Source organism: Otolemur garnettii, unplaced genomic scaffold (assembly GCF_000181295.1).
Source record: "Otolemur garnettii isolate 467f Iridium unplaced genomic scaffold, OtoGar3 scaffold00023, whole genome shotgun sequence".
Lineage (NCBI taxonomy): Eukaryota > Metazoa > Chordata > Mammalia > Primates > Galagidae > Otolemur > Otolemur garnettii.
Genome location: NW_003852418.1, coordinates 3,610,549 through 3,635,241, shown reverse-complemented (window position 1 = coordinate 3,635,241; position 24,693 = coordinate 3,610,549). Strand labels below are relative to the sequence as shown.

The 24,693-nt window shown below is 45.7% G+C and overlaps 1 pseudogene across 1 annotated transcript; it reads left to right on the top strand.

Moving 5' to 3' along the window:
* The first annotated feature begins 13,799 nt into the window (after positions 1–13,799).
* Positions 13,800–18,520, top strand: LOC100961527 (annotated as a pseudogene). The gene is made up of 2 exons (XR_001161171.1): positions 13,800–13,824; positions 17,252–18,520. The product of XR_001161171.1 is annotated as a 26S proteasome non-ATPase regulatory subunit 2 pseudogene (transcript).
* Positions 18,521–24,693: the final 6,173 nt, after the last annotated feature.

Here is a 24,693-nt window from a genome sequence, read left to right as displayed (position 1 = left end):
AGAAAGGATTTTTGTGGGCCTGAAAAACTCCGTTTGTTTCCAATGAGAGAAAAAAGTGACATGTATTTGTCTGCCCCCAAATTTCATTCTCCCCTCTGAGTTTGAAAGAAATCAAAACATTTGTGATCTCTAAACTATGGCTGGGCCTGGGCACTGCTACTGTGTCTACGGGAGAAGTTGGCACAGGTTTTGAGGAAAGAACAGACAGGATTTGGGGCTGGGGTCTCTGGCTTTGTGGCCAAGGGAGGATGTGGGGGCCCCCCTTCTCTTCTATTTCCAGGCTCTGCTTACCCCCTGGGTGCCCTGGAGAACAGTAATGACGGCGATTACCACTTAGCCAGCACTTGCTGTGTCTGAGGGATATTACTCACCTGTTTCATTTGCTCCTTAGAGTGTTCCTTTGAGGTTGGGACTATCATTCGCCCTACTTGGTAGGGGAGGAAGCCAGCACTCAGAGAGGGTAACTTGGCTGCACAGCAATGGGGAGGGTGGAGCTGCAATGGAGATGAGAGGTGGAGGGGTAGAAGGATGAGCTGATTCTGGAGCACAGCCTGGGTAATAGCAGCAGCAATCTCTGATATAAAAAAAAAAAAAAGAAAAAAAAGAAAAAAATTAGTTGGGTGGGGTCAGGCACCTGTAGTCCCACTTACTCCTAAGGCTGAGGCGGGAGGATTGCTTGAGCCCAGGAGTTGGAGTTGCAGTGACCTTGGATGATGCTTCTGCCCTGGGCAACAGAGTGAGACCTACCTAAAAAACAAACACCAGGCTCCGCACCTATAGCTCAACCGGCTAAGGTGCCAGCCACATACACCTAAGGTGGCGGGTTCGAATCCCCAGCCCGGACCCGCCAAACAACAATGACGGCTGCAACCAAAAAATAGCCGGGCGTTGTGGCGGGTGCCTGTGGTCCCAGCTACTTGGGAGGCGGAGGCAGGAGACTCGCTTGAGCCCAGGAGTTGGAGGTTGCTGTGAGCTGTAATGCCATGGCACTCTACCCAGGGGGACAGCTTGAGGCTCCGTCTCAAAAAAAAAACAAAAAACAAACACCAAACAAACAAAAACCCCAGACAGCATTTATTGAGCACTTAATACATTGCCTAGATCTGCACTAAGCAACCACCTACGCTGCGTGATCTGATTGGCTCATCACTTAGCCTCTGATCCCCTGCTCTGGTGGTGGCCCAGGGCTTAGTGCAGGATGGACACTCCCCAACACCCTCCACCTTCCCTCGCACGGGAGAGCCAAGAGGAAGCCAGGAATGCAGTCTTGATACTCGGCTGTCTCTCTTCTCTCTGGATGTCCTCCACCACCTCCAAGATCAGGCCTGAGCTTTGTTTCTGTCTGAGGAAGAGGTGGGTGCCCGAGGTGGAGCTCCTGTCCCCCAGTCATCTGATGTCTGTCTTGGGGAGGGGACGGGGTTAGTAGGAGACGTGGATTCTCAGGCTAGATTCTTTTCTGTCCCCAGGTGCCCTGTATGGCTGAACACTGCGTTTCTCCAGAATGCAGAAATCAACACTAAATCCCCAATGTGATGATATCAGGAGGTGAGGGCCCAGGGGCAGTAATGAGGTTGTGAGGGTGAGGCCCCCAGATGGGATTTGTCCCCCTGTATAAGGTGACAGGGACCAGAGATCTCTCCGCTGTGTGAGGGTACAAGAACAAGAGGACGGCCCTCATCAAGAACCCAACCACGCTGGCACCCTGACGCCAGTCCAGCCTCCAAACATGTGAGAAATAGATGTTTGTTGTTTAAACCCTGTCTGTAGTCCTTTGTCGTAGCAGGCCCCTGAGACGTGCCCCTTTCACTAGGCAACTGTTTGACACTGGTCCTGGCCAAAGTGTCCTGCCTCATGGGGAGCCGTGGAAGCGCCCATGGTGGGCTGGAGGCAAACCAGGACTCTTTCTCATGCATGTTGAGGGAGCCAACCATAGAACAGTCAGGACGGCCAACAGTTTCCTGGGACTCAGAACTTTCAGTGCCCAAAATGGGACAGTCCTGGGCACACTGGGGTATGTTGGTCACCCCAGGCTCTCTCTGTGTGACTGTAGCACACAGCGGTTGAACACCCCTCCTGGTAAAGACACCAGGCAGCTGCCACCTTATCTTTGAATAATTTCCATCTCTTGGCCCATTTCCAGGGAAGTCAAGTTGACCAGTTTGGCCTCTTGGTAGGAATGGGTTGATTGGCTGATTGAAGTACCTTTGGATGTGAGCAATAGTCTTCCAAAGACATTGGAGAATTACTGTGTGGACTTGAGGTCACATGCTTTTCCCTTTGTGTTCTATTCTTTTTTTTTTAAGAGACAGAGTCTATCACCCTCGGTAGAGTACTCTGGCATCACAGCTCACAGCAACCTCCAGCTCTTGGGCTTAGATGATTCTCTTGCCTCAGCCTGCCACAACACCTGGCTATTTTTTGGTTGCAGTTTGGCCGGGGCCGGGTTTGAACCCACCACCCTTGGTATATGGGGCTGGCCCCCTACTCACTGAGCCACAGGTACCGCCCTGTGTTCTGTTCTTTTAAGCAATATGGAACTTAAGCTAGTCATACTGGTGATTTCCACTTTCCATTTAAATTTCACTCCTGTGCAGAAACTATATATCTGCTCTTTGCATTTTAAAAATTCAACTGAGTTCTACGATTTTTATAAAAGAAAAGTGCATGGTATCAGGGCAGTTAATAGATAATTTTAAGCAGTTCAAAAACTGATCTTTTGAAAAACAACAACACTAGCTTTTTTTTTTCTCGAGACAGAGCCTCAAGCTGTTGCCCTGGGTAGAGTACTGTGGCATCACAGCTCACAGCAACCTCCAACTCCTGGGCTTAAGCGATTCTCTTGCCTCAGCCTCTCAAGTAGCTGGGACTACAGGTGTCCACCACAATGACCGGCCATTTTTTTTGGTTGTAGTTGTCATTGTTGTTTGGCAGGCCCCGGTTGGATTTGAACCTGCCAACTCTGGTGTATGTGGCTGGCGCCTTAGCTGCTTGAAATACAGGCACCAAGCCAAGAACACTAGCTTTAAACAGCATGCACCTGGGTAGAAAAACAGGAATGAGGTATCATGAAAATCTTACAGTTAAGAAAAAACACTATAATGGAGATATAAAACGCAGCCACCTGGGGGTGATGGGGGCCCAGTGTTTAGAAAAGATGAAGCAGGAGTGGGCAGGGAGCATGTTTTCATGGTCTACCATTTAAGAGGTGGGCAAAAATCCTCAATCTCTCTGAGCTCTAGTTTCCTTATAGAATAAATAGAAGACTGTCGGGCTGTTCCCAGTTTTAAATAAGATGTTTAATCACAGGCTCACACCTGTAATCCTAGCACTTTGGGAGGCCAAGGCGGGTGGATTGCTTGAGCAGATTGTTGAGTTTGAGACCAGCCTGAGCAAGAGTGAGACCCCATTTCTACCAAAAATAGAAAAATTAGCTGAGTCTGGTGGCCCGTGCCTGTAGTCCCAGCTACTCAGGAGGCTGAGGCAAGAGGATCACTTGAGTCCAAAAGTTTGAGGTTTCTTTGAGTTATGAGGCGACAGCACTCTACTGAGGGTGACAGAGTGAGATTCTGTCTCAAGGAAAAAAAAAAGTACTTGGCACAGTTCCTGGCAACTGGAAGCTAATTATTATTCTTTTAAGGAAAAAAATGCATATGATCAGAGCAGGAACCTGAAGAATTCACAGGATCAGTGAACACATTTTCTCTAAGATGGTAGTTCTCAAATTGGAGGGCTCATTGGAGTCACCTGGAGGTTTTGTTAGTCCAGAGAAAGCCAGCCTCCACCCCCACAGTTTCTGAGTTAGCAGGGCTGGCGTGGGCCTGAGAGTTTGCATATCTAACAAGTTCCCAGATGATGAAGATGCTGGCAGCCGCTCCTGGTCATGGAATTGACAGTTAAAGAAGAGAAATCGCCTGCTCCGAAGCCTCTTGGTTGTAAAAGAACTTGAAGCTAAACAGTGGCATATCTGGTGAGTGGACATAATCTTTCACAGCTTCTACCCCTAAAAAAGGGGGAGCGGAAGGCTTTTTTCATGTCAGCCTGAGTGAAAGCAGAAGAATTTGATTAAAGGAGTTTGTGAACAGCAGATGTTTAATGAGGGAGGGATGTACTCAGCTGCTTGGATTTGTTTAAACCTTGCTCCGAATCAGTGGTTCTCAAAGCGGAGTCTCTGGACCAGCAGCATCAGCATCACCTGGGAACTCAGGGGAAAATCAAGTTCTTGTGTTCCACGTGGGGCCAGGAGTCTCTGTCTTAACAAGCCCTGGACGTGCTCTCCATATGTGCTAAAGTTCGAAAAGGCCTGCTATAAATGAGATGTTAGGCCAGGCACGGTGAACTTGTGCCTATAATCTTAACATACTGGGAGGCCAAGGCAGATGGATTGCTTGAGCTCATGAGACCAGCCTAAGCAAGGGCGAGACCCCCATCTCTACTGAAAATAGAAAAGCTAGCCAGGTGTTGTGATGGACACCTGTAGCTACTCAGGAGGCTGGGGCAAGAGGACAGCTGGAGCCCAGGAATTTGAGGTTGCTGTGAGCTGCGATGCCATGACACTCTAGCCTGGGGCAACAGAGCTAGACTCTGTTTCAAAAAAAAAAAAATATATATATATATACACAAACGGGATGTTACTTCTTTATACATAAAATGGTAGCTGATATAAGTTTATCTCACTTAAATGATTCTAAAAAGCATGGTTGGCTGATCACACTTTGAGAAACTCTGGGGACGGCAACTTGGGTGGCAGCACCTCCGATGAGATGTCCTTCACCTCCATGCTCTCAGGTCAGCCCCGGTACAGGAGTGTCACCTGCAGAGTTAAAAAAATCTGCTGATGCCTGGGCCCTACTCTCAAAGATTCTTCTTTAATTTTCTTGGGGTGGGGCTTGAGCATTATACTTTAAAAAGCTCCTCTGGTGGTTCGAATGGACTGAGAGCCACCGCTGTTTAGCGTCTATCTGTCCCAAAGGGGAAGCCACCTAGAGTCAGGGGCTATAAATATTTGTGAGAGCACAGATATCTCTTTGCAAAACTGAGTTCATTTCATTTGGATATATATCCAGGAGTGGGATTGCTGGATCCTATGGTAGTTCTATTTTTGATTTTTTGAGGAGCCCCCATACTGTTTTCCATAATGACTGTGCCAGTATTTGTAACAGCTGAGATATGAAAACAACCCGAGTGTCCATTGACAGATGAAGAGATAATGACAATGTGGCATAAACATACAATGGATTATTAGTCAGCCTTAAAAATTAAGGAAATTCCGTCATTTTCAACGACATGGATGAACCAGAAAGTCACTTTGCCCAGAATGATGAACTTGTATCAAGGAAGCAATGAATGATGCTGGACAAAAGCCTCGAATGCCGAGTCAAGGAGTCTCTTACCACTGGTAATCACTTGTGGGGATCATGCTGTTCAAGCCAGGGACCCAGAGGAAACCTGGGCTCCAGATGGACTCTGGAGAATATAAGGGCCTTGGAAATCATAACAAGAGGAAGCCATCTTCTTCATTAATTGATTAATGTAATTAAAGGAAGATAAGTATGTCGATGCCGACCACATTAGAGTTAATTTGTGCAATTAGCCGCACTCCCTCCTTCATGCTAACTGCCTCTGTATGCGCAGACACCCTGGGGGTCATTAGCTGGTGCTTGCTTCAAACCTGGCCCCTGTGAACCTCATCCTGGGCACCTCAGTGCCTAAAATGAGCAGATGTGGGATTTCCCTGATTCTCAGTTTTCTTGTCTGTCCAATGGGGATAATTATACTGATCTCAGGAGGGAGTTGTGAGCACTCTATGTGCCAGGTCCTGGTGAGGACAGCACAGCCCCTTCCTTCCCATTTTTTTCCAAGGACTTTTCAGCCCTGGTGACCAGCCCTGAAGGGCCTGGGGGACCCTTGGCCTGAGATGTTCCTGTGGGCCTCTAAGGACAATGTGGGCCTGGTTCTCACTCGTCACAAGCTCCTCCTGGGCCAAGATCCTCACTCCTGGGGAGACTCTAAACCCCTATCTGCAGCTGGATCTTTCCTCAGCCATCCAGATCTCAGGATCCAGCTGCCTCTGGAATGGCTTGAAAGCCAACTCCTTCATTTCTCCTGTCTCAGCATCCCTGTTGAGATCCCTGGCTAGGGCTCCCAACTTCTGACCCTCACCCTGTCACTGTGAATCCAGCAAGTCCCAACAGGGTTCCTGGCATTCCCTCTCAGCTCACTGCCTTGCCCTGTGGTCTTCTCCTAAGGCAGTGGTTCTCAACCTTCCTCATGCCTCGGCCCTTTAATATAGTTCCTGTGGGTCCCAGCCCCAGGTTGAGAGCTGCCGTCCTAAGGCGACTTCCACTTTGCTCTTCCACCCACCCTCTGCCTGCCCATCCCCGCACCTGCCTTCTCAGCCCTCCTCCCACTATCTGCCCTGCCCCTAGAAGGACTCCATCCCAGACCACTCCCTTCCCCACTCCCACCCTCCACTCCTTGGCTCACAGTCCTCCCTGCCTGAGTCCCTTCTGTGGCTTCTTGAACCATGGTCTCCTTTCAATGACAGACTCAGATACATGACTTCCTTCCTCTCTGACCTTTCCCTAAGACATGACATTTAACAAGTCAAAGACTCAATTCTTTACATTTTGTCCCATCTTTGCCCATAGCTCTCACCATCATCTCTCTCGAGGATTCCCATGTTAGGAAAAGGGACCTTTATCGATCAGCGGCTCAAGGCAGAAACCTGGGAGTTACTCCTGATATTTCTCTCCTCTTCACCCGCACACCCAACTCATCAACAAGCCCTATTCATTTTTTTTTATAGCTTTATAGAGGTATCATTGACATGCAATAAATTGTATGTATTTAAAGTGTACAGTTTGAGAAGTTTTCACATATGTACATTCCCGGGAGACCATCGCTGCCCTGAAGGTGATATTATATCCGTCACTTCCCAAAGTTCCCTTCTGCCTTTCTGTAGTTCTCCCTCCCACCCCTCCCCACCTCTCCCTTCCATCCCATCTCCACGCAACCACTGCTCCCCTTTCTCTCGCTATAGATTAGCTTTCTTTTTCTAGGATTTTATGTCAATGGAATTAAGCAGAATGTATTCCTTTTTGTCTGGTTCTCTTCACTCATAATTATTTTGAGATTCATCCAGGTTAGTTCATGTGCCCATAGCCCACTCCTTTTCACTGCTGAGTAATATTCCACTATATGGATATACCACTACTTGCTTATTCATTCACTTGTTGATAGACATTGGAGTTGTTTCCAGTTTTGGCTAATACAATTCATGCTGCAGTGAAAATTCCTGCACAAGTCTTTGTGTGGACATTGTATCTCATTTTTTTTCTCATTGTGGTTTTAATCTGCATTTTCCATGACTGAGCATTTTTTCAAATGATTATTTGCCATTTGTATCTTCTTTGGTGAAGTGATCCATAATTTTTATCTGTTTTTTTAACAAATAGTGGATGATTTGTTCATTGACTTTTGGTGGTTTTTATGTATTTGGAATATAAGTCCTTGGTCACATAGGGCATTGTAAATATCTTTTCCCAGCTTGAGGAAGTGCTAGACTGTTTTCAAAGCAGCTTCATCAGCAATGTACGAGGGTTCCAATTTCTGTGGATCCTCACCAACACTTGTTATTGTTCATTTTCTTGATCACAGCTATCCTAAAGGATATGAAATGGTACCTCATTGTGGTTTGATTTGTACTAGTCTAATGACTGATGATGTTGAGAGTCTTTTCATGTGCTTGTTGGGTATTTGTATATCTTCTTTGAAGAATGTCTATTCAAATACTTTGCGTATTTTAACATCGGATTATTTGTCTTTCTGTTATTGAATTGTAAAAGTTCTTTGTGTCTCAAATACTACAATACTATCAGATACTTGATTTGCAAACCTTCTCTTCCATTCTGTAAGGAATTCTTTTCACCTTTGACTCCATTCTTTTTACTGTACTCATAATGTCTTTCAAAGCAGAAATGCTTTTAATTGTAATAAAGTCCACTTTATGCTCAGTTTTGCATTAATTTTTGATTATGGTACAAGACATAGATTGAGATTTTTTCCCCCTGTTTTCCTCTTTGCTTTCTTTCTCTATTAAATTGTCTTGGCCCTTTTGTCAAAAATCAACTATTGTGGATGGGGGCCTATTTTCAAAAAAGTCCTATGTTCAAATTGTCTGTAAACCAGCACAATGTACCCCATGATTGCATTAATGTACACAGCTATGATTTAATAATAAAAAATAAATAAATTAATAAAAGCTCCTGTGACTTTTACCTTCAATATACTTTTCAAATTTGTTCCCTTTTTAAAATCTCTATGGTCATCTTTCTAGTATGGGTCACTACTTGCCACCTGGGAGCCTCCTCTCTGGCTCCTTCTCACTCTTGCCCCTCAAATCCGTTTTCCCTTCAATAGCAGAATAAATTTTTTTTTTTTTTTTGACAAGAGTCTCACCTACTGCCCTAGGTAGCACTCTGTGATCATAGCTCACAGCAACCTCAAACTCTTGGGCTCGAGAGATCCTCTTGCCTCAGCCTCCCCAGTAGCTGGAACTACAGGCTCCTGCCACAGTGCCTGGTTAGTTTTTCTATTTTTCATACAGATGGGGCCTTGCTCTTGCTCAGGCTGGTCTTAAACTCCTGAGCTCAGGTGATCCACCTGCCTTAACCTCCCAGAGGGTAGGATTACAGCTGTGAGCCACTGCACCAGGCCTTTAGTTGAAGGAATTTTTATCAGGTCACTGCCATGGTCAACACGTTTCGTTACCTTCCCATTGCCCTTAAATAAAATGCAAACTTGAGGCCATCCCACCTGTCTGAATGACCTTTTCTTCAACTTCCTTTCTGATCTCACTATCTACTGCTGCTTCTCCCTTGCTCTCTCTTTTTTTTTTTAGGTTATTTTTTGAGACCAAGGTCTTGCTCTGTGACACAAGTTGGAATGCAGTAGCATGATAACAGCTCACTGCAACCTCAAACTCTGGCCTCAAGCAATCTTCCTGCCTTAGCCTCCTGAGTAGCTACAGGTGCATACCACCACATCTGGGTAAGTTTTTCATTTCTCTTTTTAAAAGATAGAGTTTTGCTGTACCACCCAGGTTGGTTTCTAGTGCTTGGGTTCAAGTGATCCTCCCATGTCAGCCTCCCAAATTGCTTGGATTCAAGTGATCCTCCCAAATTGCTGGGATTATAGGAATGTGCCACTTAACTCTGGCCTTTTTTGAACCTTTGAAATGTATTCTGTTCCTTCTCACTTTGCATATGCTGCTCCCTCTGCCTGTGAAGCTCTCCTCCCCACTTTTGCACCCTTGTGTGTTTAAGAGTTACTCATATTTCCATTTCAATATTTCTCTTCCAGAGAAAATGACTTTTCTCCCCTCCTCCACATAGAGCCAGTCTTTCTTTCTCACTTACCTTCCTGTCTTACTACCCCTCATCATGCTCCATATCAGTCAGCCATTGCTGTGTAACAACAGCAACAAAAAGCACAGAACCCCAACAACACTCAATAGTAAGTATTTATTTCATTCATGAGTGGGTGGCTCAGTTCTCATCTACTTTTCATCCATCTCCTGGAATCAGTAGCCACACCAGGGTGTGTGGCTGTGGCTAAAGTGTAAGAGGACAAGTCTTCCAGTTCAGGTATGTTTCTAGTTCTCGCTTGCGTCATGACTACCCCCATCCCATTGGCCAAAGTCCAGGGGTGGGAGGAGTTACAGTGTTCTATGGCAGAGCCTTGGTGCAGAACTGGAGCCAGCCATTTAATCTACCCAGTATCCTTTGCTGGGCTGCAATGAGTAATTAATAACAATGTATTTCTTATTTGATTTTTTTGTTGGTTGCTTCTCCTAGATTGTATGCTCCTTTTGGGCAGGGCACTGCCTACCCTGCTTACTCCTTCCTCCGTGCCTAGCACTGTGCCTGGCATATATTAGGTGACCCAACATTGAAGAAATTGGTTAAGTGAATAAATGAATGAATGAGGTAATTTTCTTTCTCTCAGACTCTTTTGCATCTCTGTAAAATGGGAATCATAATCTTTAGAACTCTGGAATGTTGGACGGATTCTATTTAAGTCAGGTTCTGTCATCTGGAAGGCCCATAGGATTAGGGAGTTCAAGGTCCAATTCAAGATGAGGGTCCCATTCTGACCCAGGAACCTCTAAGGGGCTGGCACATCACCATCTCCACCACGGGGGAAGCACAGCCTGTGGCTCTTCTGAAGGTCTGTGCCCCTCTGGATGTCAGTGTCCCCAGCCTGAGGGCCCCCATGTCCTCCTGCAAAACTGACAGGTGGACTCCCATGTGGAGCAGCTGCTGTGAGGCCAACACCACATCTCAGTGTGTCCTATCCTGCTCCTCCCTCTGAACAGGGTGCAGACATGCTGTGAGGGGGAGCACGGAGGGCATCCTTCCCTTGTCATCTGGATCTGAGTAGAGGGCATGTTTATACATGTAGGACAGGAAATGTCACACCTCCATAGATGTCTTCCAGTATTTCACCTATTGAAAGATACAACCTGCCAGGTTGCACAAGGAGACTTCTCTGCAGTGAGAGCAAGAGATGAGGTAGGAGCCAAACTGAGGTTGGCGGCTCAGTTTCCCTCCCAGCCCCAGCTCTCCTGGGATCAGCCCCTTTTTCTTCTGGGTAAGGTCAAGGGCCTCTCTGACCCCACCAGTCCATCCATGGGTGCCCCAGCTGGGCTTGAGAGTCTCATCTTCTCAGTCTTTGTGTCATTGATTTTTTTTCTCTTTCCTGTCACTTAAAAATAATAATCAAAGCTCATATTTATTGGGAAAGTAGTAAAAACCAGGCCTGCATCAGGCCCTTTTATAAGCCTAATTCCCAGTCTTCTCAACAACTTCAGGATATAGATGACATCATTGTCCCATTTTACAGATGAGGAAACTGAGGCTGAGAGAGCTTAAGTCACATGTTTGAGGTTGTGCTGCTTTTGGTTTCCTTCCTATGAAGACTCTCACATGTTTGGAGGCCAGAACTCTCACCTACACTAGGAATCTCATCCCCCTGAGTCCTTTCTTCCCTAGGCTTGCTGCCTACTATCTTTAGGGCTTGGGACAAGATGGTCCTGGGACACAGCTCTCCAGAATCCTAAGGTTCCTCCTGCTGCTGAGAAGAGGAGGCAGCTTACCTCCAGGGACTGTTTCTGGCAGTGAACTTGAACTTATTTTATTCCTATGTCACAGAGGCAAGGATCCCAGCAGGCTGACAGACTGAGTGTGGGCTCTGGATCTCTCAGAAACACACAGCCACCTATGTTGCTATAAAACCCATGTTTTTAGGGAATTTCAGGAACAAATCATAATGTGAAAGAAAAAAAGCTACGTGATAAAAAAAAAACAAAACACACCATCTGAGAGGCAGCCGTTACCATCTGCTGCCTGTGCAGCTGCTTCTAGGTTGTAGACCACTCCCCCACTTCCTCAGATGAGCCTGGAGAGGGCTTCAGGCCCAGACTGGAGTGCTGGTGTGGACTCCACACTTCTGACAGGAGGTCTGAGGCACCCAAGGGGCTTTGAGAGCTGCCATCCTGAGCCAAGCTCACCTCTCAGCTGTTTTTCACAGCCCCACTACTGCATACACTTGATTCAATCTAGTCAGGCCTTAGTTCCTCCATCGGTAAAGTGGGCTAATATTTGTATGTATCATTGGTCCAGTGAGCTTTTTTTTTTTTTTTTTTTTTTGAGACAGAGTCTTATGTTGCCCTCAGTAGAGTACTGTGGTATCACAGCTCACAGCAACCTCAAACTCTTGGGCTTAAGTCATCCTCTTGCTTCAGCCTCCCAAGTAGCTGGGACGATAGATACCTGCCACATGTCCAGTTATTTTTTGGCTATAGTTGTCATTGTTGTTTGGAAAGCCCAGGCTGGGTTTGAACCCGCCAGCGCCAGTGTATGTGGCTGGTGCCCTAGCCACTGAGCTATAGGCGCTGAGCCTGGTCCAGTGAGCTTTGAGTATAAAGGCAAACCTTCACATGCCTTCAGGCCTCTGGACCACACAGGTCCATTGTTCATTCCGCTAAAGATAAGTCATAGAAGAAGGAGAGATGTATTTGTATAGTCATCTTTTAAGTGCCTCCTGATGTAGGAAGAGGAGGCCATCGAGAGTGAAGATGTGACAACTTTTCCAGCTGGACCTCAGCTATCTGGAGGGGACTCCTGAGGAAGACAGGGTGCACATGGCGGGCAGACTGAGGAGCACTCCTCCCACCCTGGGAACCGTCCAGAGACCCAGAGCTCAGGCCCAGCCTGTCAGCCTGCTGGGCTCTTAGCCTCTGTGACTTGTGATTTCCACAAGGTCAAGCCCTTTTCCTCAGCTTCTTGGGGACAGGAAACACAATTGCGTGCCTAGCACAGGTATGAGAGGGGACCATGGCAGTGTGTATGTCTATAGAGGCTAGGAGGTCAGATTAGAAGCAGAAGTCTTCTAACCTCATAAGGAGGAAAGAGGAGTGACTGCCACAGTGACGGGGTCAGAGTATGTGTTTAAGGAATGCTAGTTATTTGTTATTTCTATCACCATCATCACTGGGGGCAGCACAGTGAGGCAGACATGGTTACCTGACCTCCAGATGTTCATGCTTCCCCTTTCACAGAATAGAGCTGGTGCTTTGGGGCAGCTGCCTGACAGGAACTGTGCTTTCCAGACTCCCTTGCAGCTAGGTGAGAGCATATGACTGGCTTTCATCAGTGTCATGAGCAGGAACATCTTGCATCAATTTTAGGCCAAGAAAATTCAGAATTGAGACTACCTTCTCCACTCTGTCTTTGTCAATTCCTGTCTAGAAGCAGAGTATTGGGTGTGTGTATGTGGGGTGCCTAATGCAGCCCTACACAAACCCCTTTCCCTCCTCCTCCCCTCCTCTTAAGACAAAGACACATAAGATCTAGCTAGCCCCCCCCCCCAGAAGTTTTCTCCAAAAGGCTCTAACCTGATAGGCAACCTGTGGAATGTGCCCACCCCCCAGAGCCCCCATATAAAAGGGATCTCTAACTGGCCATCCTCACAACCCCTGCACAGATGCCATCTTTGCAAGGCCCAGGCAGGTCACCTAGAGTTTCATTTTGTCTCCCTTGGTAGAGTGCTCTTGGCATCATAGCTTACAGCAACCTCAAACTCTTAGGCTTAGGAGATTCTCTTGCCTTAGCTTCCTGAGTAGCTGGGACTACAGGTGCCTGCCACAATGCCTGGCTAGTTTTAGAGGTGGGAGGGTCTTGCTCTGGCTCAGGCTGGTCTTGAACTTGTGAGTCCACCCTCCTCTGCTTCCCAGAGTGCTAAGATTACAGGCATGAGCCACCATACCTGACCACCCTCCCTTTTCAATAAAGCTGGCCCGAACATCTCCTCTGTGGCCTTGTCTCTGGGCCCCACTGTTGACACCTTTCACAGAGGGCTCTGAGGCTGTGAGAGTCTACAGTGAGGTGCAGCACAACTGGGCGGCTGGGCTGGGTGGTGTATTTCCCCAGAGTTACCAGAAAGGTGACTCAGGGAGGGAGCTGGAGAGAAAGGCCAAATGTTGATTCTACAGAGCTTGGCAAGACCATGACTAGGACGGTGAGTCCAGAAGAGACCTGGGTGCAGTGAGAAGTGGAGTGTGTGTGGTTCAGTGAAGGGTTCAGAATGGAGGCTGAGGTTGAAGACTCAGTGAGTGAGAGATACTCTCAGAGCACCAAACGTTCATGCCCTCTGCCCAGCAGGTAAGGCTTTTCAAGTTGAATTCAGTTTGCAGCTTAATATTCTCATCAAAACATTGAGGTGCCAAGCCCCTTCCCATAATGGCTCAGCAGGAGGAACAGACAGGTCAGGAAAGGCAACTCTTTGGGAGTCATGTGTGTTCTTGGTCTTTAAGAATGAGTAAGATTATATAAAGCAAGTGAAAGCATGAAGGGGCATTCCACACACAGAAAGCAGCTGGTGCAAAGTCCTGAGGTATGAAAAAGCACAGTGCATTGGAGAGAAGTGAGAAATTCAGTGTGCCTGGAGAGGAGTGTGCTGGGAGGCAGGGCATGTCAGGAAACTGAGGGGAATAGATTCAAATCAAACTGTGAAGGGCTTTGGGTGTCAGGCCAAGATTTGATTTCTGGGAAAAAGGAACTAAAACAGCTTTCTTTCTTTCTATCTTTTTTTTTTTTTTAAAGATTACTAATTAAGGGGGCTGTGCGGTGGCTCACACCTGTTATCCTAGAACTCTGGGAGGCTGAGGCAGGTGGATTGCCTGAGCTCACAGGTTTGAGACCAGCCTGAGCAAGAGTCAGACCCCCATCTCTAAGAATAGCTGGCTATTGTGGCGGGTACCTATAGTCCCAGCTACTTGGGAGGCTGAGGCATGAGGATCACTTGAGCCTAAGAGTTTGAGGTTGCTGTGAGCTACGATGCTCCAGCACTCTACTAAGGGTGGCAAAGTGAGACTCTTGTCTCAAAAAAATTATTAATTAATTAGAAATGGTGTTATATGCACATGCACCCTCGACCAACTGATAGGCAGAGTAAGCAATGAACATTCTCAGTCCCTAGAAACATTTTCCCTGTACAGAACCAACTATTGCACAAGCGTTGTCATCCTTCCAGAGGGATCCTCTGTGTATAGAAGCATAGACATCTATGTGTATACTTCCTTAAAAATCTCCCCCAAATAGCAGCATTCTAATCACATTGTTCTGCACTTTGCTTTTTTCACTTAACAATATATCTTGGAGATTGTTTCATATCCGTACATAAAGAGCTGCCTCATTCTTTTTTAACAGCCATAAAGATTTCCATTGTATGAGTGTATTGCAATTTGTTTAAGCAGTCCCCTCTTGATGGACATTCAGGCTGTCTCCAATCTTCTGTTATTATAAGCCATGCTGCATTGAATAGCCTTGTATATCCAACTTTGCATACATATATGCAAGTCTGTCTGTGGAATACATTTTCAGAGCAGTAGAATTTATGGGTCAACGGGTACGTGCATTCAGAATTGTGATAGAGAGTGCTGAATTGCCATCCGTGGAAACTGTGCCAACGTACACTCCCACCAGCCTTTGAGACTGCAGTTCTTTCTGCACTCTGGTCAGCACAGTGTGTGGCAAACATTTTGATCTTTGTCGATCCGATATGTTATAATCATGGTATTTCATGGTGGTTTTAATTGGCATTTCCTTTTTATGAAGAGGAAGCCTGGTTTTCTATGTTTAGAGGTTAAGTTTGAGACTCTGTGATCTACCTGTTCACATCCTTTGCCCATTTTTTATTGGATTGTTGGCCTTTTTTCTTACTGAATTGTCAGAATACCGGCATAGTGCCTATAAAACCTGCCTGTTGGTAAATTTCCTCCTGCCTAGGATCCAGTCTGTAGGTGTCCATCCCAGCAGATGCAACGTGGTTTACAGATTTCCTTCCTCTGGGGCCCGGCAGCTGTGGTAGGGGCTGGGAATTGGCAGAGGGTAGGAGAATGGTAGTTCTGGTTAGCTCTTCCATGGAGACGTGACTAATGGGACAGAGCACTTCTATTCCTCGGCAGAGAAGCAGACCATCCCGGAGGCATCTGAATTGGGCAGGGCCTCCTTCTCGGCTCCCCAGCCGTTCTCTTCTCCCTGGTTCAATACCACCCCCTTCCCGGGCCCCAGGAGTCCTCTCTGCTCAGCTTCCCCTTTCCTAATATTAGCACAGGCGCAGCCCTACCCACCGTCACAGGCAGTGATTATATAGCAAATTAACCACAAGCTGTTCGGTCCTCATCCGGTGGCAGTTGGGAAGATGCTACTCTGAGTAATGGCTTGTGTAGTCGATGCTCTCATCTGTAATTTGCCTGTGCAATAAATGCAGAAATAAAAACCCGATCCATATGAAAAAGGGACCAAGTAGAAGGAGCTGGGGCGGGGGCTGGGGGGAGAAATCATGAATTTTGTGGACTGCATCTTACAGTCTGTCTTCAATTTCCTCTTGAGTAATGCAGCCATGGCCCGTATTTGATTGATGGCTGTGTTTGGCTAAAGGATGGAGGCAGACAGAGAGTCAGAGCAGGGCTGAATCCTGACTCCTCGAAGGGTATCTTTGAGAATGAGGCGGCTTTTCTCTGAGCCTCAGTTTCTTTACCTATGAAATGGGGAGGTAATACCGATCTCCAACCAGAGCTTGGATTCGGAAACACAGTAAATTCATAGGACAGGTTACTCTCTTGCCTTCCTCCTTCCTTCACTCCCTATCTGGTAGGAGTTTTTAAAATTAAACTTCATTTTGAGATAATTGTTGAATCATATGCAGTTGTATGAAATTGTAGAGATGCCGTGTATTCTTTACCCATATTCCCCCAGTGTTAGCATCTGACAAAACTATAATACAATATTACAACCAAGATATTGACATTGATACAATCCATAGATTTTTATTCGTATTTCCCTGGTTTTACTTATGTGCGTTTTTGGTTATATACAATTTTATTACCTGTGTGGATTCGTGTATCTGCTATCACCGTCAAGATACATAAAAGTTCTATTACTACAAGGATACCTCCTGTTGTTTTTATTTTATTTTTTATTATTCTTTTTGACATAGAGTCTCAAGCTGTCACCCTGGGTAGAGTGCCATGGCATCATAGCTCATAGCAACCTCATACTCTTGGGCTCAAGCGATCCTCTTGCCTCAGTTTTTCTAATTTTTAATAGAGATGAGGTCTTGCTTTGGCTGGTCTCGAACCCGTGAGCTCAGGCAATCCACTGGCCTCTGTCTCCAGAGTGCTAGGATTACAGGCATTAGCCATGGTGCCCAGCACCTCCTGTTGTTTTAAATATCTACTCCCACCTACCTCCTGCTCCCCCGCCTCCATTGATGGAGAGATGTTCTCCATTTCTAAACTTTCGTCCTTTCAAAAATCCCACGTAAATGGAATCATACCGTTGTAGTCTGTCGGGTTTGGCTTTGTTCACTCATCTTAATTCCTCGAAGATTCATCAAGGTTGAGTATCTCAGTAATTCATTCCTCTTCATTGTCAAGTACTATTCTATGGCGTGAACACACCGGAGTTTGTTTAACCCCGTACCTATTGAAGGACATCTGGGTTGTTTCCAGTTTTAGGCTATTACTAATAAAGCTGCTGTAAATATTCATGCACAGGTTTTCATATAGTTTCACTTATGAGTGAACATAAATTTTCATTTTTCTGGGATAAATATTTGAGCCCGATTTCTGGGTCTTAGGGTTACCAGATGTTTAGGTTTTATAACATAACACCAGACCTTTTGCCAGAATGGGTGTGCCTAACGCTGCTGCTGCCTGTGAAGGGAGATTCCAAGTCCAGCTTGGAGGTGGCAGGCGTGACAGCTCTAGCCTGTGGAATGATAGCAGTGGGATCCTGCCACAGAAATGTCACTTCTACTATCCTTCAGACCATCGTGGAAAAGTCAGAGACTGAGCTCAAGGACACTTATGCTCGTTGGCTTCCTCTTGCACTGGGACTCAACCACCTGGAGAAGGGTGAGGCCATTGAGGCAATCCTGGCTGCACTGGAGGTTGTGTCAGAACCATTCCACAGTTTTGCCAACGTGCTGGTGGATGTGTGTGCCTCTGCAGGCTCCGGGGAGGTACTGAAAGTGCAGCAGTTACTCACATTTGTAGTGATCATTTTGACTCCAAGGAAAAAGAAGAAGACAAAGATAAGGAAAAGAAGGACAAGGACAAAAAGGAAGCCCCTGCTGACAAGGGAGCACATCAGGGAGTGGCTGTTCTGGGGACTGCCCTTATCGCTCTGGGAGAGGAGATTGGTGCAGAGATGGCACTAGGAACCTTTGGCCATTTGCTGAGATATGGGGAGCCTACATTCCAGAGGGCTGGACCTTCAGCCCTGGCACTAATCTCTGTTTCAAATCCATGACTTAACATCCTGGATACCCTAAGTAAGTTCTCTCATGATGCTGATCCAGAAGTTTCCTATAATTCCATCTTTGCTATGGGCATGGTGGGCAGTGGTACCAATAATGCCCATCTGGCTGCAATGCTGCACCAGTTAGCTCAATATCATGCTCAGGACCCCAACAATCTGTTCGTGGTGTGCTTGGCACAGGGTCTGACACATTTAGGGAAGGGCACACTTACCCTCTGTCCCTACCACAGTGACTGGCAGCTTATGAGTTAGGTGGCGGTGGCTGGGCTGCTAACTGTGCTTGTCTCCTTCTTGGATGTTTGAAATATCATTCTAGGCAAATCACGCTATGTATTGTAGGGGCTGGTTGCTGCCATCAACCCCGAATGTTGGTCACATTTGATGAAGAGCTGCGGCCACTGCTGGTGTCTATCTGTGTGGGCCAGGCGGTGGATCTGGTGGGCCAGGCAGGCAAGCGGAAGACTAACACAGGATTCCAGACACGTAAACCCCAGTGTCATTGGCCCATGGGGAACGGGCAGAATTGGCCACTGAGGAGTTTCTTCCTGTTACCCCCATTCTGGAAGGTTTTTGTCATCCTTTGGAAGAACCCCAACTATGATCTCTATGTGGCCCTCCAGGGCCCTGAGCTATAGCTAATGTATCAGCAGGCCATGCTTCCTGCTGCCAGGGCTGGACACAGTCTCAGACCTTTGAGACAATTGTTACCTCCTGATCTTTTGTTACTGAGTGAGAGAACCTTGTTGAATAAAGACCTTTATCCTCCCTAGGATAGGAGGGATATTTCCTAAATGTCAGTAGTAAAGGATTGCATTGTCTTCTTCATACTTTTCTATATAGTCCATATTTCCTGTGAAGAAATATTAATTTTATAATTAAAAAGCATTAAATGTTCTATGAGAAAGAAATTTCCACTGGTGCCATCCTAAGATGGATGCCCAGTTCTCCAGACTCCTCTGTGTATCATGTATTTTCAAGATAGCTCACAATTAAATATTACAGTAAAAAAGGATAAAAAACAGAAGAAAAACTATTAGTTATTTATAAATAAAAAAGGCACTGGTCAAAAAACATTTTCACCATTAAAACTCTTAGAAAAATATGGCTTGAAGAAGAAGCACCTTGCAGTGTTATCACATTTGACCAATTCTTGGGGGATTTTGTTCCCAGCACAGAATGTTGCTCATCAGGGGGGTTACAAAGTGCATCACAGGACGGTCAGTTATGTCTGAGATTCAGAGAGAAAAGAATATAATTTTAGTATAAGTATGTCCCAAACATTGCATAGGAATACTTACATTAAAATATTATTTGTTTTTTAAATCTAAAATTCAAATATAACTGGGCACCCTAAATTTTGATTTGTTAACAATACTACCTCAGGGGACATTTGGCATTGTCTGGAGACATCTTTGGTTGTTACAACTTGAGGAGGGTTTTTTTTAAAACTTTTTTTTTTATTATTAAATCATAGCTGTGTACATTAATACAATCATGGGGTACAAGGTGCTGGTTTTATATACTTCCATTGAACTGGTTAACATAGCCTTCACTGCATTTTCTTAGTTATTGTGTTAAGACATTTATATTCTACACTTAGGAGATTTAACCTGTACCCTTGTAAAATGCACTGTAGGTGTGGTCCCACCAATCACCCCCCTCCACCCATCTGAGGAGGGTTTGTTGCTGCCATTTAGTAGGTAGAAACCAGGGGTGTTGTAGGATCTTGTAGTAAAGATCCTACAATTTACAGGGCAGCCTCCAAGCAAGGAATTATCTAGCCTAGAATGTTAATGGTGTTGAGGTTGAGAAACCCTGGTTGAGCACATTTCCCATAGTTCCCCAGGAAGAACTCTCTAGCACAAAATTTCCTTTAGAATAAACTTGGAAGAAGTCATCAGTTTCCCCTAAGAAACTGGCTTTTGTCAAAACTTCTTTAATTAATAACAGTAAGAAAAGTAACTAAGTAACTGATTCTATTTCCCTTTCTCTTTGACTACTGAGAAACTCAGACCATATTAAAGGCCCAAGCCTAAAGATAGGGATCTTCCGTGCAGCATATATATTTAGCTTTTCCTTTTGGTTTTGACATTCTGGCCTGATTTGCATATCCCTGGTCTAATTCTTGTTCTTCATGTATTTTTCACTATTTCTTGTTCATCACTCAAATCCCTTGTGGGATAAGGTGGGGACACACACAAATATATGCACTCATAAAAATACTTGAATATGTATTTTACCATATACGTGACACGGCCTTACTGTGTTTAGTGGGCAGAAAAATGGAGACTGGGTAGTCCCTTCCCCAACATCCTAATACATCTCAGGAAATGCCTTTGGTTTCTGACTTTCTCTTTTACCCCCAGGGCCAGGCCTTAGAACACCTGAGATGGATGGTTAGCCCTTGAAAACCAGAGCTGCTGTGAGGCTGGACTTTGGACAGCGGAAGAACGGATGCTAGCTTCTTCTAACTTGATCTTCGGAGACAACGAAAGTCCTTCTTGCTGCCCAGAAAGTGAGGGTCATTCTGCAGAGGCCAAGCAGGCTGGGCCGTGCGAGGTGCTGTGGCGGCCCACGCAGACACACACTGGGAACGAATGAGATTGCATCTTCCCCCGGACCAGCGAGATTCTATAAACATAATCAAAATGTAATAGAAACTTTTTGGAAATGCTGTTATGAGGAGAAAGCATCAATCTTGATGGAACTCCGCTCAACAGGCTTTGCAGAGCTAATCAATCATGGTCAGGACTCGGCCTCCCCATCTGTCTGCGCCGGGGACCGAGCGGAGCTTGCTCACTCCCGGGCTGGGGCTGCGTCCCCTCACCAGGCAATCCATCATGCTGCAGGGGGATGGCGGGAGGGGAATAATAGCACGCTAATAAACTAGGGGCTTTTTTCATTCCCAACTAATTTTTAGTAAATGAGCCCAATCCAGACAGAGCAGGAAAAGAGCCTGAGGAGATGGTGCTTCCCAGATGCGCCTGGCTGGCTGGGGACAATGGCTCATGCCCGAGGGAAAGCGTTGAAGCTACCCGGCCAGGGATTGGAGGACTCCCCGTGCTCAGCGGAGGGCGGAACTGGACAGGGGAGGCCCGGGGAGGCCAGGGGAAGGTGAGTCCGGAACAACTTCCGGGCCAGCGGCATGGACATCCGGGTCTGGCTCCTACAGCGGATGCCCGGGACACAGGGACAGCCGTAATAGCTGGATACTGTTTGGAAGTCGGGAGTGAACAGGAATGTCAGTGTTAGGTCCATGCAGTGAGCTGTAACAAAAAAATGAGTCCAGAGGTCAGAAGCCAAGGAGGAGAAAGAAGAGCAGAGAGCAGGAGGGTTCAGGTCAGAGACAGTGAATAATAAAAGGTGCAGGGTCCATACAAGGGCCATGAACCTTCTAGGTTACAGAGCAGGACAGGGCTCAGACTGGGATATTCTTAGAGAGGCCTGTGATTTGAGGGACATGGCTGTTTTGACTCACCCTTGTATCTCCAGTACTTTGCTGAATGCATAAGTACAGGCTGGGCACTCATAAATATTAATGTTTATTAAATGAATACATGAATGGGAATTGTTCCTGAGTTAGATTTTGAAGCTCTGGTCTCATAACATTCTTAAGTTCCTCAACTTCAGATTCCTATCCTGAACTCCATCAGATTCAGGCTATGGTTTTCTCCTACCCAGGACTCTTGGACAGGGACATAGGGACAGCTTTGGAGGGGAAGAATGTATTTAGTATTTGTTATCTTTTCCTGTGTAATAAATTACTCTATAACCAAGTGGCTTTAAACAACAATAAATATATATTACCTCTCACAGTGGCTGTGGTCAGGGGTTCAGGAGCTGTTTTCTTTGGACTTTACCCAGGCCTAGTGAGTCTTTCTGGATGGGTGCTCATCAGCTCTGCACCAGGAATTTGTAGATGTCTGCAGATATTTTGATAGTATCCTCATCAATAAGTGGTTTGTTTCCTTTCCCCTTGACTATGGGCTGTCCTACAACAGTATGGAAGAAATGATACCATGTCAGTTCTGGGCCTCATTTTTAAAAGGATCAGCAGCTTTTCACTTTGGTCTCCTGGAGGTTGAGCTGCTGTGTTGGAAGTCTGACTATGCTGCTGGACACAAAGGCTCAGAGTCTATTTTGGGGGGCATCCAGCTGAGCCTAGACTTCTGCCAAGATCCAGACATGTGAATGATGCTATGTTGGACACTTCAGACCAGCCCTGGCTAAAATGCCACCAAGTGAGCATAGCTAGTGCTCCGTAGAGAAGAAAAATGGCCTAGGTGAATCCTGCCAGAAAATCATGAGACATAATAAAACGGTTGTTCTTAAAACCATTACATGTTGGGGTAGTTAGTTTTGTATCAAAAGATAACCAGAACACCTAGAATCCAAGGAAAGATTGAGGATTGTATCTGGCCCCAGTCTAGATGTTTGAATCATTTTTGTGATTATTTTTCCTATGTGCCATTCAGTCTTGCTTAAATGCCCTAAAAGGTAGGTTCATTATTATCTCTGGGTTATTACCTGCTTTGATAGTGGGGTAACAGGGATCTCTTCCCTTCTTCCTTCTGTTCCTCTGTCCTTGTTTCTCCTTGCCTCTCTTCTTTACTTTCTTTTCTTCCTAAGTATTTATTGGACAGGGAATTAGAGAATGGGTCCCAGAGGAGGTAATGTCTGGATCTTGGTTGGAGTGTAGGAGTTGAGTAGTACATTGAACTCATTCTAGGCAGGGCACATGTAAAGGCAGGGCTGCTGTTGAGAGTATATTGTGTTGGCGGGGTGATAATGGTGGCATTTGAGAGGAGAAGGACTTGTGACCATATCATGATAGTCCTTAATGTCTCTTAGGAGTTTAGGCTTTACGACCAGGCTGGGCAGCCCACAATTCCCCTTTCAGAAGCCATAGGAGAATGCTGGTTGCTGCAGGGCTGTTATTGTGGCAGCAGGAGACCAGTTCTGAAGTGGGTCAGATGAAGACTGCTGGCAGTTTGGACCAGGGTTGAGGTGGAGGGGTTGCAGGAAAGTGGGTGGTTTAGGAAGTGTAATGTGTTTATTGTATTACTCGAGAATATGTAATTCTATTATAAAGGACAAGAAAAACAAATAGGATGGATAAACCTCCTAAGAAGTGTTCAGTATAGATGGTACATAAGCTAGGAGCTTATGAGATAAAGGCAAAACTTAGAGGATGGTTTATACATAATGAGTAAGCTTGTGCGACTCGGGCAGAATTCATAAGGTGTGTTAAATATAGGTAGTAAGAATGTTAGAAACTTGCTAATCAATGATAAATTAAATGGTTTATATGGTAGAACAATGAATAGAAATGCTTTAAATATAAATGAGTGGAAAGACTAAGCCATGAGAGCACCACTCTGTTTATTATTATTATTATTATTATTTGAGACAGAATCTTACTTTGTCACCCTCAGAAGAGTGCTGTGGCATCATAGCTCACAGCAACCTCAAACTCTTGAGAACAAGTGATTCTCTTGCCTTAGCCTCCCAAGTAGCTGGGACTACAGGTGCCCACCACAATGCCTGGCTATTTTTTTGTTGCAGTTTAGCTGGGGCCGGGTTCAAACCTGCCACCCTCGGTATATGGGGCTGGTACCCTACCCACTGAGCCATAGGCACCGCCCCTGCCTGGCTATTTTTTTTTTTTAGAGATGAGGTCTTGCTCTGGCTCAGACTAGTCTTGAACCTGTGAGTTCAGGACAATCCGCCTGCCTCAGCCTCCCAGAGTGCTAGGATTACAGGTGTGAGCCACTGCCCCTGGCTGAGAGTGCCGGTTCTGGTTTGACAGCTAGGTCATCCTTAAATTGGTAATCCATTGGTGTCACCAACCCTGGTTCATTCTGGCCTCACATATTTTCCATTTAAGAAGAACGGATAAAGCTGATGAATGTTTGGTATGCTAGTGATTAAACTGCAGCAGTAGCCAGGCATACATATTTGCCTCAGTCTCTCCAGCACAGCATGTGTGTCATTGGCCCCAGGCACCTCTATCTGTTGGATTCCCTCTTGCTCAAACCTCAACTCTGGTCCTTCTGGACTACACTTCAGCAGGGTAGGGGGACAGGACATACGAACATTGTGCATCTCAGGGTTTCAGGGTCATTTTGTTCTTCTACATCCTTGTACCCCATCCTAAATGTGCCAACAAACCTCCCTTTTTTACTTTGTTTTAATTGATTTAACGAGTAGTGTGACTTGAGCATCTTAATTTGGTCTGTGAGGCTTTTTGTTCCATGGCCTCTGATTTAGTTGCTGGATGGTGTTTTAGGGGCTACCATAGCATCATAGAATGAAGATTTGTCAAGATCTGCTGGTGGAGGGGGAATGCTGAGAAGGAGAGAAAGAGTGCTGGGTGAGAAGGGCACTCATCAAGAGGAGCTGGCTTGGGGAGACAGTGAGTGATATGCTATATGAGTTATCTGTTACTGTAGTATAATATTATAATTACAAACTTAGTAGTTTAAAATGACACAAATTTAATATCTCAGAGTTACTCTGGGTCAGGAGTTGGGCATGGCTTAGGTGGGTCCTTACAAGACTGTAATCAAGGTATTGGTTAGGGCTTTGGTCTCATCTGAAGGTTGACTGGGGATGGATCCACTTCTAAACTCACATGTTTGTTGACAGCATTCAGTTATTTGCAGGCCATTAGATTGAGGGCCTAGTTTCTTTCTTTCTTTCTTTCTTTTTTTTTTGAAATTTAGAAACAAATTTTATTTAAGATCTGAAATACAATTCCTAAAATATCAACTTCTCCAGAAAACCGTGGCTACACAATAATGCATTG